Here is a 14,494-nt window from a genome sequence, read left to right as displayed (position 1 = left end):
TGTTTTAAATTGGCATTTAAAGGGAGATAACGCTAAAGTTGTGCATTTTCTGAAGGAATGTGCATGGAGTTTTCCTATTTTGTATTGAAGCCGGGAAAATAAAAGTACGGTGACCCTATATTTTCTTTTTATATTATCAAAGCATTATCTGAAAGCTATCTGTTTCCAATTTGTTTTAACAATATATCATTTCATTAATTATTTTACAGAAAATGATGTCCGTGTAAAATGAGGCAGGCATTTCCTGTAAATGGGGACGAAGTCTGTATGAATTACTTTTTTGTTGTTATTAAAAAGAAACGGAAATACCGTAATGTTCCGTTTTTGGTTCTGTTGTTAGGGATTTTCGTTGTGACGTTATTTAAGTTATGACATCACTTGCAATGTAAACAAAGAAACGCTATCATCAAGTTACGTTTTTTTCATTTCAAGGAATTATTAAAAATGAAATTGGTATTGCGTTTCTTCCTATTTATGCTAGACTGATAAATATATATATTTTTCTCAAAGATTCATACAAGCCAGACCGGAAACAGGAAGAACATTGTAGGTTTCTGCGCAGGTCCGAGATTTCAAAACATGAAATAAAAAAAATTGAACGATTTTGAGTTCATTAGTACAATGAAAAATCCGGGAAATTTTCCCGATTTTTTTTTTATTGAATTTTCTACTGTTATTGGTGACTTCGTCCCCATATAATGCGTATAAATATGACATTTTGTCATAACCTTTAGTCTAAGAAAAATGCGCGGCGATTGTTTTTTTTACCATATATCAATAGATACTACGTTTTAGCACAATATGAACAAATTCAATCATGTTTATTGTTGACTCTAATACCATTTTACATGGAATTGCTTTACTACTTATATTATATGTCATCATAGCATAATAACATGGAAATATAATAACACACAAAGTTCAGCTGAAAATTTGTACTCTTCGAGGAAACATTGAACATATTACTATATATATTTAAGTTTACCACTTCAATTTGAAATCAATTTGACTTAAAAGATACATACAGGTCATTATTTTCTGTCCGCACATACTATACAACTTGGCAATCGTTGTTAAGAAAAATGGAGACCTCAGTAATCATATTCGAACCATATAAAAGAGAAATCGATATTGGATTATGACTGTGTGAAATATCAAATACAATCGTAGTTATTATAATTAAAATGACACTACCGAGCGCAATATGATATTTCAATGTTCAAATACCCATTTCGTGATTGTAACGAGTCACAAATTTATAACAAAACCCGCATTATATATATTGTTTGATTGATAATGCCAAAGAAAGTATAATTGAACCATATACATATATAATTATTTTTGAATAAGTTTACATACACATATCATAGATAAATATTATGTACTAATAACAAATGCATTTCTTTTTTTGTTTTTTGGCGACCATTACGATATTTTTTTTAATTTACAGCCACGCATGTTACTTAAGGAACATTTTTCCTGCAGTTTAGTAAATGTAAGATTTCTTCACAAGTGATATGTATTATTCCTCTTGTAAAACTATTGATAGCTTAATCAAGTAGAAACAATAATTCATTGTTAATAACGCACTTTCAATCATTCAACACATGATCTAAATTAATACAAATATTACCTAAAACAGTTGCTAATAAAAAAATTAAAAAAATCAATTGTATTAATGTACCATGCGATTAACATGATTAACTGTTAAAGAATATCGGCAAATTGAACAAAAGAACGAAGGTAGAATTACTCGTGTTTGTTTCAATATACAATGTAATTGTATGTTTAAAAACTGAGGATAATTAATTGTTATCTTAAAGCGGTAAGTACATTATTGCGATTGAATATATAAACACCGTACAATCACGGTACCTCAAAGTATATACCATTATTTTTACTTGTATATCTTTTGTATGAAAAATGTATATTACAGTGCAATGTTTTAAGATATAGCAACATTTAAATAAAAACAATAGCATGTTATAGGCATGTTGTTTGTGTTTATGTCTTTGTAATTATTTTCCCGAGAAATATGGTATGCATGAACCCCTATACACCTAAATGGTTTGTTAATGTTTTGTTATTCAAAGCATTACAAAAAAAATAAGCAAATAAACAAAATGTTGCGCTTCGATAAACAAAACATTGTCCAAATGAGGGAAATGATGATTTGTTTAAGATTAAGTATAGGAAATGATTGATAAAGCCGGGGAATAGTAACACCGAGTCACCGAACATCTGAGTTTTGTCAAGCCTAGGTGGCCATGTTAATTGCATGAAACCATGTTGTTAACCAAAATTATTCTATCGCAAAGTAATTATAACTTTTGTTACTATCTCTTAAATGTTACTGTAATAATCTTATCCGAAAATCATCCTTACCTGATAATAGTTTTATTTTTGACCTTGTTCTTATTGACCGCAATTTATCGGGTGTGTTTAAGTAGCTATAATATTGGAATAACCCCTGATCCATCGTACTACACTGTATGTCTGCAATCCATATTTCGGTCACCCTTTACTTTACCTCAAATCTGTTGATACTCTGTTGACTGTCGTATACAAATGAGGGACGAAAGATACCAGAAGGGACAGTCACACTCATAAATCTTAAACAAACTGACAACGCCATGGCTAAAAATGAAAAAGAAAAAAAAAACATACATTATTACACATGACACAACATAGAAAACTAAAGAATAAACAACACGAACCCAACAATTGGAGCGTACACTTTCAAAGTCACTTGGTTCTACTAAATGTTTATATGTGTAAAGAAACCAGTCTGTGAACTTGAAAAATGAATATTCAATAAAAAAAAATTGAAGGTTATGATGATCATTTTGGAACAAAAATCGGCATTTTGGAAATTGCAAATGGGATCCAAAAGTTATATTTTCCGATGCATTGATCACATCTTATATCAAAACAAATTGAACAGGTATATTATTAAAAGTCAATAACAATCAAAACCAAGAAGTAAACAAAGACTCACAAAACCAAATGACATTTACATCAACAATTATGAATATTAATAAAGAAACACCACGAAATCCACCGGGATTGAAATCAGATAAAACTGATACTTGTTAATTTTGGTATATTAAGACGGCCATCTTTGAAAAAAGGTTTATAGCCTATATTTTTTTAAACACATCCCACTACAATTATTCCAAATTTCGCAATAACTTACAGCTTTTAAAGGAAAAATGTAAATTTTTATATTGTATTGTTGCCATTTGTTAGTTTGATACTTTATCATCTATAAAAATTGAGAATGTAAATTTGAAATATATCAAAAAGACAACAATCCGACCATAGAGCAGAAAATAGCCGAGAGCCATCAACATATTAATGGGTCTACAACGCAGCTAGAAAATTCCGCCCCTCAACTAGCCCCTAATACAATTGTGTACTAATTCATTAAAAATGGACTTCACATTGTAAACATATAAATGAACTAAAAAGCATACAAGACTAACAAAAGCCAGAAGCTCCTTCTTTGGGACAGTCGCAGTAATGCTGCAGGGTTAGACATTTTTTGTGAGATCTCAAGCTGCATCTTTTCCTCTAACCCTATATCTTTCGAAGATTTTTCGGACTGAGTACATTCGTAATAATACAAGACAAAACAAATAGAACTAATACCCTTACACATATATTCTATTGTTAGAAAATGTTTAATGATTTTCGCAATTTGAGTTTAAGTCCGACTCTATGGTAACTAAACGCTGTCAGTATCTGTCTGCACATATATTTTAGACTTAACAAACATACGTTATCGTACTTATTATCTAATTCACATACATGTTTTGGCATTCAAACCAGTCTGTATTAAAACTATTTTAGAATGTAAAATTACCGAGTGCAATTGTGTTTCTTAGATAACGATAATTTGACATATAACTTATGATTGCCCTGTCTATTATCAACTAAATAACTAATAAATAAAAAATGAAAGTTGGATATATGTGACCTTCGTCTATGTAAATATGTCATTTTGACAAATTTGGTCGGCTGCCTTTAATCGACTTATGTAAGATATTTTGCCAATTTTGCATGAATCATTACATTTGATGACACTTTCCTGATTCTTCAGTGTTTTTATTTAAAATTATAATGAAGACATTATTGAGTGTGGGTTCTTTTAAGCTCCTTAGATACGTATATATCTTCTCGTGTTCGATTGAAAAATTCACATATTAAAAATTCATTTCAATTTTATTCATGTCACAAGATATTTAAGGATTTGTTGCATTTATTAATAAACACTAAATGGAAAGACGAGAGAGGAAAGTTGTGTCGTACTCAGAAGATCAAACGGGATTATTTGAAGATAATCAAGATCAGTTTTGTCTTTTTCTGGTAAATTCAAAGATGCGTTTGTGTCTTATTGTAGAACACTTAATGCAAGGACACTGGATTACATTTTGTTAGCTATTGTCTCGAGTATATATGTCAACACAGAAATCGGGTGTGTATCAAAGTCATTGATCATTTAACAATGTTAAATTAGAAACACAAGTCTGTTCAACGATTATATTGTGTTATTCTAAAATATATGCCTACATTGATCATTTTTCTTTCATTAGCAAACATTTTGATTTTCGAAGTACCACTGACAAAGTAAATAATCTAAAGGTCAATTACTATGTAACCGTTTCAATCATAGTGATTCTAACTATTCGAATAACTAGAATTCCTTTTTGATATTATATTGTATATTTCTTTCGAAATTCTTAAAAGTGTTGTTTACCCTTTTTCAGATACTAAGAATGTCAACCTTGCGCAACAAAAATATCCATCTTATTGACGAAGTGGACACTATCATGATTCCTGAAAAAAGTAGGTTTAAAATAATACGAGCATGACATCATAATATTCCTATTAAAATAAATAAATATTATAATTAATATTGTATCACAATGTTCGGAAGAGAGTACGGAATTTTTTTTATTCTAATCCTTTAATTGATTAAAGATATACGTCAAATAAAAAAAGACTGTTGAAATCGCATGCACCCAAAACGATAGAAACGGATGAGTAGGCTCTGCACGAATCTTAGCTCAATAATTAACGATTTCACAAATGAATTATCCTGATTTTAAGACTCAAACTGTTGAATTACTGAATTGACGTTTGTCATGATATCTAACATTCACTGATCACGAAACAATGGCACTACTAGTCAAATGCACTGTCAACATTTTTTTTTTAAATAATGTTTACTAAAAATAACAAGTAGGTCTAGCACCATGGATACTTCGATTTCTCTTACTAATTGCGAAATGCAGTTTACTAGTTTGCTTATTTTTCATTTTATTTTAATGAGAACATCACGCACAGTCGCATTTGAACCTAGGTGTTACGATTACTTTTTGATATCTTATTCATCTGAAAATTATTCTATTTTATGGTGTTTTGAGACCAAAAAAGATGGCGGTTTGTCCTATGAACAAATAATGTCTTCAATCCTTCCATAATTATCGTTATACGCCAGACGCGCGTTTCGTTTACTCCAAACTTACCAGTGACGCTCAGATAAAAAAGGTAAAAAAGCCAAACAAGTCTAAAGATAAAGAGTATTGAGAACACAAAATACAAAAAAAGTTGTGTCAAATACGACTAACTTAAAGGTAATCCATTTCTGGGATTAGAACATCGTTTGTATTTTGCACAAGTTATACTTTACCAAACAGTAATTTAAATTGTTTTTACCATATAACTTATATCTCTATCAACAATTAAGGGATTACTAGACTGGTGACACCCTTGGCGACATAATATAATTAGCACTGGCTTTAATTAAGTTTTATGATATTTCTCAAAGGCAGCTGACTTATATTTTTATCCGCCAGAGGCGCGTTTTGTCGTCATAAGAGTCTCATGTTGATCTATCATTGACGATAAGATAGAAATACTTAGAAAGACAAACAAATATAAAATGTAAAACACAGAGGACCAAAAATAAATCAGAATCTCTGATTTTTACAAAATCTTACCGAATCTTTGAACTATGTTGCCTGCAATCAATAACTTACACTGCACTGTCCATAAAAGAAAGAAATCGATTGTTTAAAAAATTATAACACTTTTGTTTTCCTTTTAACGAAAATGAATGTCCAAATTTATATCGCAAGATGTGGTGTGAGTGCCAATGAGACAACTCTCCGTCCTAAGAAAGTTTGGCTATTACGATATCTAACTTCTATCAGTTTTATTAAACCAATGATGTCTGAAACTGATAAAGTAAAGTTGTTAAGTACAATGTATCTTCCAACAATGTTGAAACAAACAAAAATAATTGTTTTTTAGTCTTCGTCATGTTTATTTAGAAATGCATTGAGAGTATTTTAATGAAAATATAGCAGTTTACTTTATTTACAAATTACGCATTTGATTGCACAAATTGCAAGGGGAAGGAGCAGGCAAGCCAATATCCGACAACCGATTAATGATGGTCAAACTATTCATATATATATTAATTTGTCAATATGATTTTTATGAAGATTTTTAATTGTTTCAGTGCGTTGTGATTGCAGAGTAAAGACAACAGGTTTGTTTTTCCAAAGTTTGTAATATTATTATTTTTCAAACCAATGTATAAGATGTATACACCTGTGTCTGAAGGTGCGGTAAATTACAATACAATAGGATATGCGCACTAAATCGTTATTATACTTATATTGAAATTCAAATATTTGTATTCGAAATTTCCATCTTTAGTTGAAACGCATAAAACATTCTCAAAAAGTTATCCATCTGGAACATCAACAGTCTATTTTTTTTTCAAAGTATCTGCCTACAAACATTGAATATGTGTTACAAAGTAATAAGCCACCAACATTCATATAACTGGTATGTGTTTTCCAAGTAAAAGAAGGACGAAAAATACCAACAGGACAGTCATTTTCATATATTCAAAATAAAGTAACAAAGCTACGGCTAAAAATAAAAATAAAAACAAGACAAATATCAGTACAGAAGACAGAACATACTTTGTAATCTGAACACAAACGGAAAATTATAAAAGAACACCAAATTTGTTTCGGATAAAGATATAGAATATTGTATGATCATTGTATCATCTATCATAACTGTAAGGTGTAATAGGCAGATATATACATTGCTTTTAAAAACAACTATTCATATATATATTTTTTTCTATATATGTGTTCTGTGTTTTTTCGTGTGTTATAAGACTCTCTATGCTGTTGTTTGTCAATGTCTGTACGGTACACTTTATCTTGCATTTGTTTCTGTATTTTTCAAAATTGACTTAAAGGTGAATACAAAATCAGTGAGGCTATAGTTGACGGTAGAAAAATAGCTAGGATTACAACAAAACATGAAGGTATGTTGATTTTCGACCCTAGCCTTACCACCACACACACACATATATTTTAGCATCCAGTAGTGTGTCATTTTCCCAAAAGATTAACCGATGGTTTATTGATTAAACAGTAGTACAACTAATACAACTGATTCCTATCGAAAGCAGAGAGCTATTCAAGTTGTACTTTGTATTTTCTTTCACATAATTAGCAGGGTAATGATGAATTCAACATGTCCAGTGTTGTCATTCAAGATTATTAACATTACAAAAAAATAACATACGTTGTATACATATGCTCCATGCTACTCACATTACATGTCATTTGCTAGATACTTGTTGAAATTTGCTGTTGATAAAAAGCTGAAATAATCCAAAACACGTCTAGTGGAATTCCATTTGATGACTTGTATACCACTTGATTGATGCCTCTTATAGTTTTGTCAACTAAACAACCAACCCAGTAGGAAGTCCTACAATTGCAAAAATAACATAAATTAGTTCATTTTATGTACACTAATTGTATATAAAACATTCAAAGAATGCGCACATTAAGGTGCTTGTACAACAGAAATAATTCTATAAGACAGATAATGACGCATTGTTGAAAGTTCTTGCTCTTCGACTTTGTTTTTATTTAAAATCAAACTTTTGTTTTAAATTTAAATTCGTTTGTCATATCAAAGTTTGCGCTCAGTTTTGATTGGAGTCAATATAGCGGTCGAACCAATACCGCTTGTGTTATATGTTTCGTTTCCGCTGAAAAATTCTAGCCAATCATTTTCTTGCGTACATTTAAATTAAGATAACACGTTCTGCATTACTTGCGATCGAATCGTTTGACTCGATTTACATTTACCACGAAAATATTATATTGTGTGTGTCATTGCATACTTCATTATGTAGTTCTTCTGTTCTTAAGCATTTTTGAATGCAATATATCGGAAACAGCTTCTCGTGCACACATAATATATATTTGCACTTACAATTATTAGATGTCATTCAACAAATGATGTCTTTCTTAATTATTACATTTGTATTATTAGTCTGTAATTTGAGAACACAAACATGACCAGTAAAATGATCATGAAACAAAAATACAGGCCATCATTCCTGATCAAAGCATAAATGAAGAAAACTATCAAAATGTCCATCCACATTAACATTGCAAAAGTGATTAAAAATGTACAATACTTTATGTTATATCTTGATGCAATCAAAATAATACACATACACAAGTTTATCAGATGTTCTGCTTTGGACGTATGTGTTAGTGCCAATACGAATTACATTATATATGGGAAAATACTTATTAATTTTAAATGAGGATGAAAGGCGACAGCTCATTAAGTTCAGAGTCAGTCCACATAAATTAGAAATTGAAAGAGGCAGATATGTGGGGCTTCGAGTGGAGGATAAGATATGTAAATTATGTTACACTGAAGTTGAAGATGAAATACATTTTCTTCTTCATTGTGCTGTTTTAGAAAATAAAAGATCTGACTATAAAGATTACTTAAATAAGGTTAACACAATTTTTAAAAGTCTCCCAAATGAACCAAACTTAATATGGTTAATGTCATCTGAGGATAAGGTTATAATTAAAAGGTAAGTTTATTATTGTGTACTCAAAGAAAGACCGGTAGTTTGTCCATCTATATTATATAGTAAAACTATATGAATATATATATCTCATTCTGCAGAAATTATTTTGGTGAAAAAGACTTGACTTTGTTTAATTGTTAAATAATCAAAGTAACCAAGATGTAATCACTTGTATAAAATTGGACTTAATTGTACAGCTCAAATTATTGGGCGTCATTTTGTCATATTGTATTATAGTTTTTGATTTAAAATTTGGCTTGTCTATAATATTATGCCAGTAGTTATCAGTATTTTTTTCTAACATTGTAAAATATGACATAAATCAGGTACTCGTCAAGATCAGAACCTTTTCATTATGGATGATAACGACAGAATATTACTAGAGGGTGCATTCAAACAAAATGGCCTGATACATGATTTAAGTATATACAGCCCTGCTGGATTTCTTCTTGGAATAGTAAAAGAAAGGTATGCAACGTTTTGGTATAACGAGCTACTAAATAATTAATGCAAAAAATATAAACATAATTTAAATATCTATTAACCAGAACACAATGAACAAACGATAACATGAATAAGGCCGTTAAAAGGTCAAAAGTATAAGAGACATTTAAACATAGCTATGTATGTTCTGTTATACGGTTATACACATTTATGGTTCGACATCCAGTCTATACTATATATATCGGTATAAAGACATCATTCGTAAATATAGCTCAACATGCATACTTGTTATACGTTGAGGTATTTCACATCCATTTTTTTATGGAAATATTCTTTATAAAGCACAAAGGTGTCAGTATTCACCTCAGAAACTTACAAAACCTTTAAATAGACTGATTAAGAAGGGATATAATTACGATACTGTTGTCAAGTCATTAAAGATTGCATATTTTGGCGTTAATATTGAGTCACTGATAAGGTCTTTGCGTCGGAACTAAAGACATTTATTCTAAAAACAGTTGTTGGCATGACACGGGTTATGTGCTTCTCATATATGTTATGATGGTATAATACTAAACCCCTAACGGGACGGATTGTGCCTGATGTTCATATGATGAAATCATAATCTTTCAGTCAGTTTAATTGAAGTCTGGAGCTGGCATGTCAGTTAACTGCTAGTAGTCTGTTGTTATTTATGTATTATTGTCATTTTGTTTATTTTCTTTGGTTACATCTTCTGACATCAGACTCGGACTTCTCTTGAACTGAATTTTAATGTGCGTATTGTTATGCGTTTACTTTTCTACATTGGTTAGATGTATAGGGGGAGGGTTGAGATCTCACAAACATGTTTAGCCCCGCCGCATTTTTTGCGCCTGTCCCAAGTCAGGAGCCTCTGGCCTTTGTTAGTCTTAAATATATTTGAATTTGAAAGAAAAAAAAAATTGTATTATTTTGATTTTAGTTTTTTGTGTACAATTTTGAAATTAGTATGACGTTCATTATCACTGAACTAGTATATATTTGTTTAGGGGCCAGCTGAGGGACGCCTCTGGGTGCGGGAATTTCTCGCTACATTGAAGACCTGTTGGTGACCTTCTGCTGTTGTTTTTTTATTTGGTCGGATTGTTGTTTCTTTGACACATTCCCCATTTCTAGTCTCAATTTTATTATTCCAAGAATTGCAAATATTAAACGACTTTTAAGTGTTACATTACAAATGTTAAGAAATGCTTGAGAATAGTCATATATCGCTACTCATTCCAGTGTGGCGTCATATATTTTCTAAATTCTTTATGACGTCGAAATTTTACGGGAACTTTTGTGATTTTCACTGTTGATTTTCTTATTTTTTCTTTTACTGTAACAGCAGATTCGTACATTTCTAAATTTCTTTTCATTGTGTGCAACTTGTTAACAAATAGTCTTTGATTGACAGGTAACCGGAAGTTAAACTTGGGGTCTTGATATGGATTTTGAGGGCTAATCTGGATATCGGCCACGAGGGCTGATAACCAACCTTGACTTCCGGCTATTATTTGCCATGCAAAAACATACATATCAGTTCAAAATATGTGATAAATAGAGAATCATACATGGCAAAATATGTATCATATGCCGTATCATCTCGAAATACCAATATCAGCCACAAGGCGTTTAGGCCAGAGAGATGAAATTGGTCGAGGGTGATACAGCGTGTGATACGGATTTTGTCATTTATTATTCTATCTATCATATATTTTTTTTAAACCAAATTAAAATCGTAAATAAATGTATTTGTGCAGAAACGAACTTCACGAAAATTATGACCAAATAAACAAAAAAACTTCAAATATTTATACATTTTATTGTGCCATGTTATATACAAATCTCTCGTCAAGTTACTGGGTTCTAATTATTCGAAAGAAATCGATTTTAGTTGTAATGATAGGACTTGTTTTTAATAGAAATCCTTTTTTCCCTAAGCCTGAAAATGCAGCAACTGGACGTCATATTTCAAAAGTTGACGTCATTCTATTTATGATGTCACGCTAGGTATGCGATACGGATTTTGCTATGCGATACGAGGTATGCGATACGAGTTTAGCTATGCGATACATGATAGGTGATACAGACTGAAAAAACTGTTTTAGATATACAAAATTGCTGTATTTTGTACTAAATGTATGATAAATATATATATTAGTAAAAGAGAACACACTTTCAATAATATGTCATGAAGTGAAATTCACTTATTATCAACTTTTTATCTGTTTACTTCTCTCGTTTTTTTTATTATCTAGGCATTTCAAATGCTACGCAGACTATGAGATACTTGCAGCAAACCAGAAGGTCCTTTTTCTTGTAAAGCATGGAAATAAAGCAAACTATCACAGTATTAAGGTAAATGACAGCTTATTCAGAAAAAAAGCATTATACTGGTGTGAGTTTCAGAAAAATATAAGAATACTATTGGGATACCTGTCTAAGTGTCAACTCACAATCTTTCAGTGACGAGTTGGTTAATATGAGAAAAGGGCAACTGTTAAGATGCACAATTAGAAGAAAGCTAAAGCTGAAAGCAGTTTGATCCTTCAGAATAGTTTCGAACAATTGATTTCAGATCTACTTTTTAGATTTATTTACGTATGGCGTGTCAAAGGAGACCAACAATCATTGTTGAATGTGAAGGATCAACGGTATTATAAGCATCTTTGCTAGAGCAATGTGTTATGCTTTCTGTGTGTTCTAAACTGTGACGTATATCTGTCCTGTTATTTGTCATGAGTGGCACGCTCTGTAACATGTCTTAGCGTCATGATTTCTCACTAGTCAATCTGACTTAAGTTTGCTGATAAATTTTATGCATTCCTCTGAGACGAAGTATTGCTGTTTTAGTACTTACGTTAAATTATTAAATACTGAATTAGTTAAAGACTGTTATCTGAGATATTATTTTACTCCCTTAACAAAAAATATTCGGGACTCTTTTTTACAAGGATATCTTACTAGTTTTCGTAATAATCGAACGCAGCTTATTTATCAACTTTTGGCTTATTTATGCATGAGTGAAAGTTAATTAGCTTGGGCATTTTTTCAACATTTTCTTGCTTTTCTTATTATGATAACAACCATATCGTTATTGTCAGAAAATATAATTGTCTCGTTAATTGATTTGCTTTAAATAGCTCGGGAAACAGTATACACACGAATACATCTGTAATATTGTCTTCTGAATTATCATGATTATCTACTATGCTCTTCTTTATTTAGCTCTTTAACCATTACAAACATGTGCCTCAGTATTCATAATTCAATGTTTGAGTAGACTGGGTTTCATAAAATGATTTTTCGATTTATCTTAACTTTAGGTGAAAATGCACAAGTAATCTATTTTGATTTCGAGTCTAAAGTATACTCATCTTTAATCAGACATTTTCCTCAATATCATGCAAATCGATTGCATTATAAATCTTTTAATGTATATCATTCAAAAGATTTTTCTTTTCCTCTATACTTTTGACGGTTGCTAAAAGATCCGCTTTGTTTTTCAAATGATCTATTTTTCGTAGATATCTTGTATCAAACAATTATTATCGCTTTCTGAATCGATTTCGGCTTATTGAAATCCATTGAGTACAGGACCAAAATGATAAGAATACGTGAATAATGGAAGGAAACGTGGCATGTTATAATTTGTTTTCTATCTATATAATACTCAAGTATACATTTGTCACGTCACAAAGTCTTGACGTTACAAAATATGAAAGTGCTTGACGTTCCCGTATGGTGCATGTTGTGTTTTTGTGGTATTTACAACGAAACTTTTTTGAAGATACCTTTCTTTTCAATTGTTATGGCGTGGTTTTTATCAAATGTACAAAATGGGCAATCTTTGGTAGCTAGTTTTTTTTCTCACTTCTGCTGAAATGTAGGGCCTTTGTGGTATGAGTCATGTTATTTTGTTTCCAAAATCGACCTCTATTATAGCTGACTGACTGATAATTAAGGAGGGTGTTATCTGCTTAGTCATAACTTCTGTGTGAACAATATAGTTTATACCCTTACTAGATAGTCAGTTTTATCCTTTATTATATATATCTACATCTCGGCTACAAAGTTGGTCGACAGGTTATAGGTATATAATAAAATGCATACTATAAATTATTGTACAATATATAAGTCAATTTTAGTCAAATTTTGTATTTTTTGTACAAATTACAATTTGTACAAAGTCAAAATACAAATAACAATTTGTACAAAGTGAAAATACAAATTATAATTTGTATGAAGTCAAATTACAAATTATAATTTGAAAAAAAATAACTTGTACACAATATATACATACCTTCGTTTAATAATCAAGAATTATATAGATATAGTGCCAAAAATATCACAAATAAATAAAATGTACACGTAATAACTGCCCTGTCTTAGTTTTCGATGTTTCGGTGCTACACTTGAAATCCTACCCTTAAATTTAAGACAACAAGAACGACATTTTTGTTCCCTGTTGTTAAATTTCTTTATTTAATGGTATTGATCAGTTTGGACCATCTCATGATGTTTATATATCACAACTCGTTAGCTATGTCCGTTTAGATTGTAATGAACGTAATACATGTTTTGGTGGTTAATCTTTAAGTTGAGGAGTATGTTACCACAAATAACTTAAAACGTTTACTGAATTATAAATTAATCCACAGAAAAAGATATTGTTGGACCTGTAAAAACATAACTTCAAACGTAAGGGCATGTAGCACATCCTCATTTGTACGAAGGATGTAAATTCAGAAATTATAGGCAGTTTTTATCATTATTGCGAAAAATGCGACATACTTGTGAACGCAATAATCTCAACAGGATTTTTCTCAAAATCGTAAACATTTAAATTCCATGAAAGTCTAAAATGACAAAAAAGCAATAAATAATACATTTAATAATTTCTGAATTTACAGTGTAATATAGATGGAAGCTTATCGATCTAAAACACATGTTATTTTAAAAGGATCCCAGTTGGACATTAGATCTTTGAATACTTTTTCTTGTATACTTATATAGATTTTGTTATCAGTAGATTAAAAGAACCTTCATGACTCTACATTGTGTCGATAACTATATCTAAGTATT

This window comes from Mytilus edulis, chromosome 6 (assembly GCF_963676685.1).
Source record: "Mytilus edulis chromosome 6, xbMytEdul2.2, whole genome shotgun sequence".
NCBI lineage: Eukaryota > Metazoa > Mollusca > Bivalvia > Mytilida > Mytilidae > Mytilus > Mytilus edulis.
Note: the sequence above shows the minus strand (reverse complement) of the source record.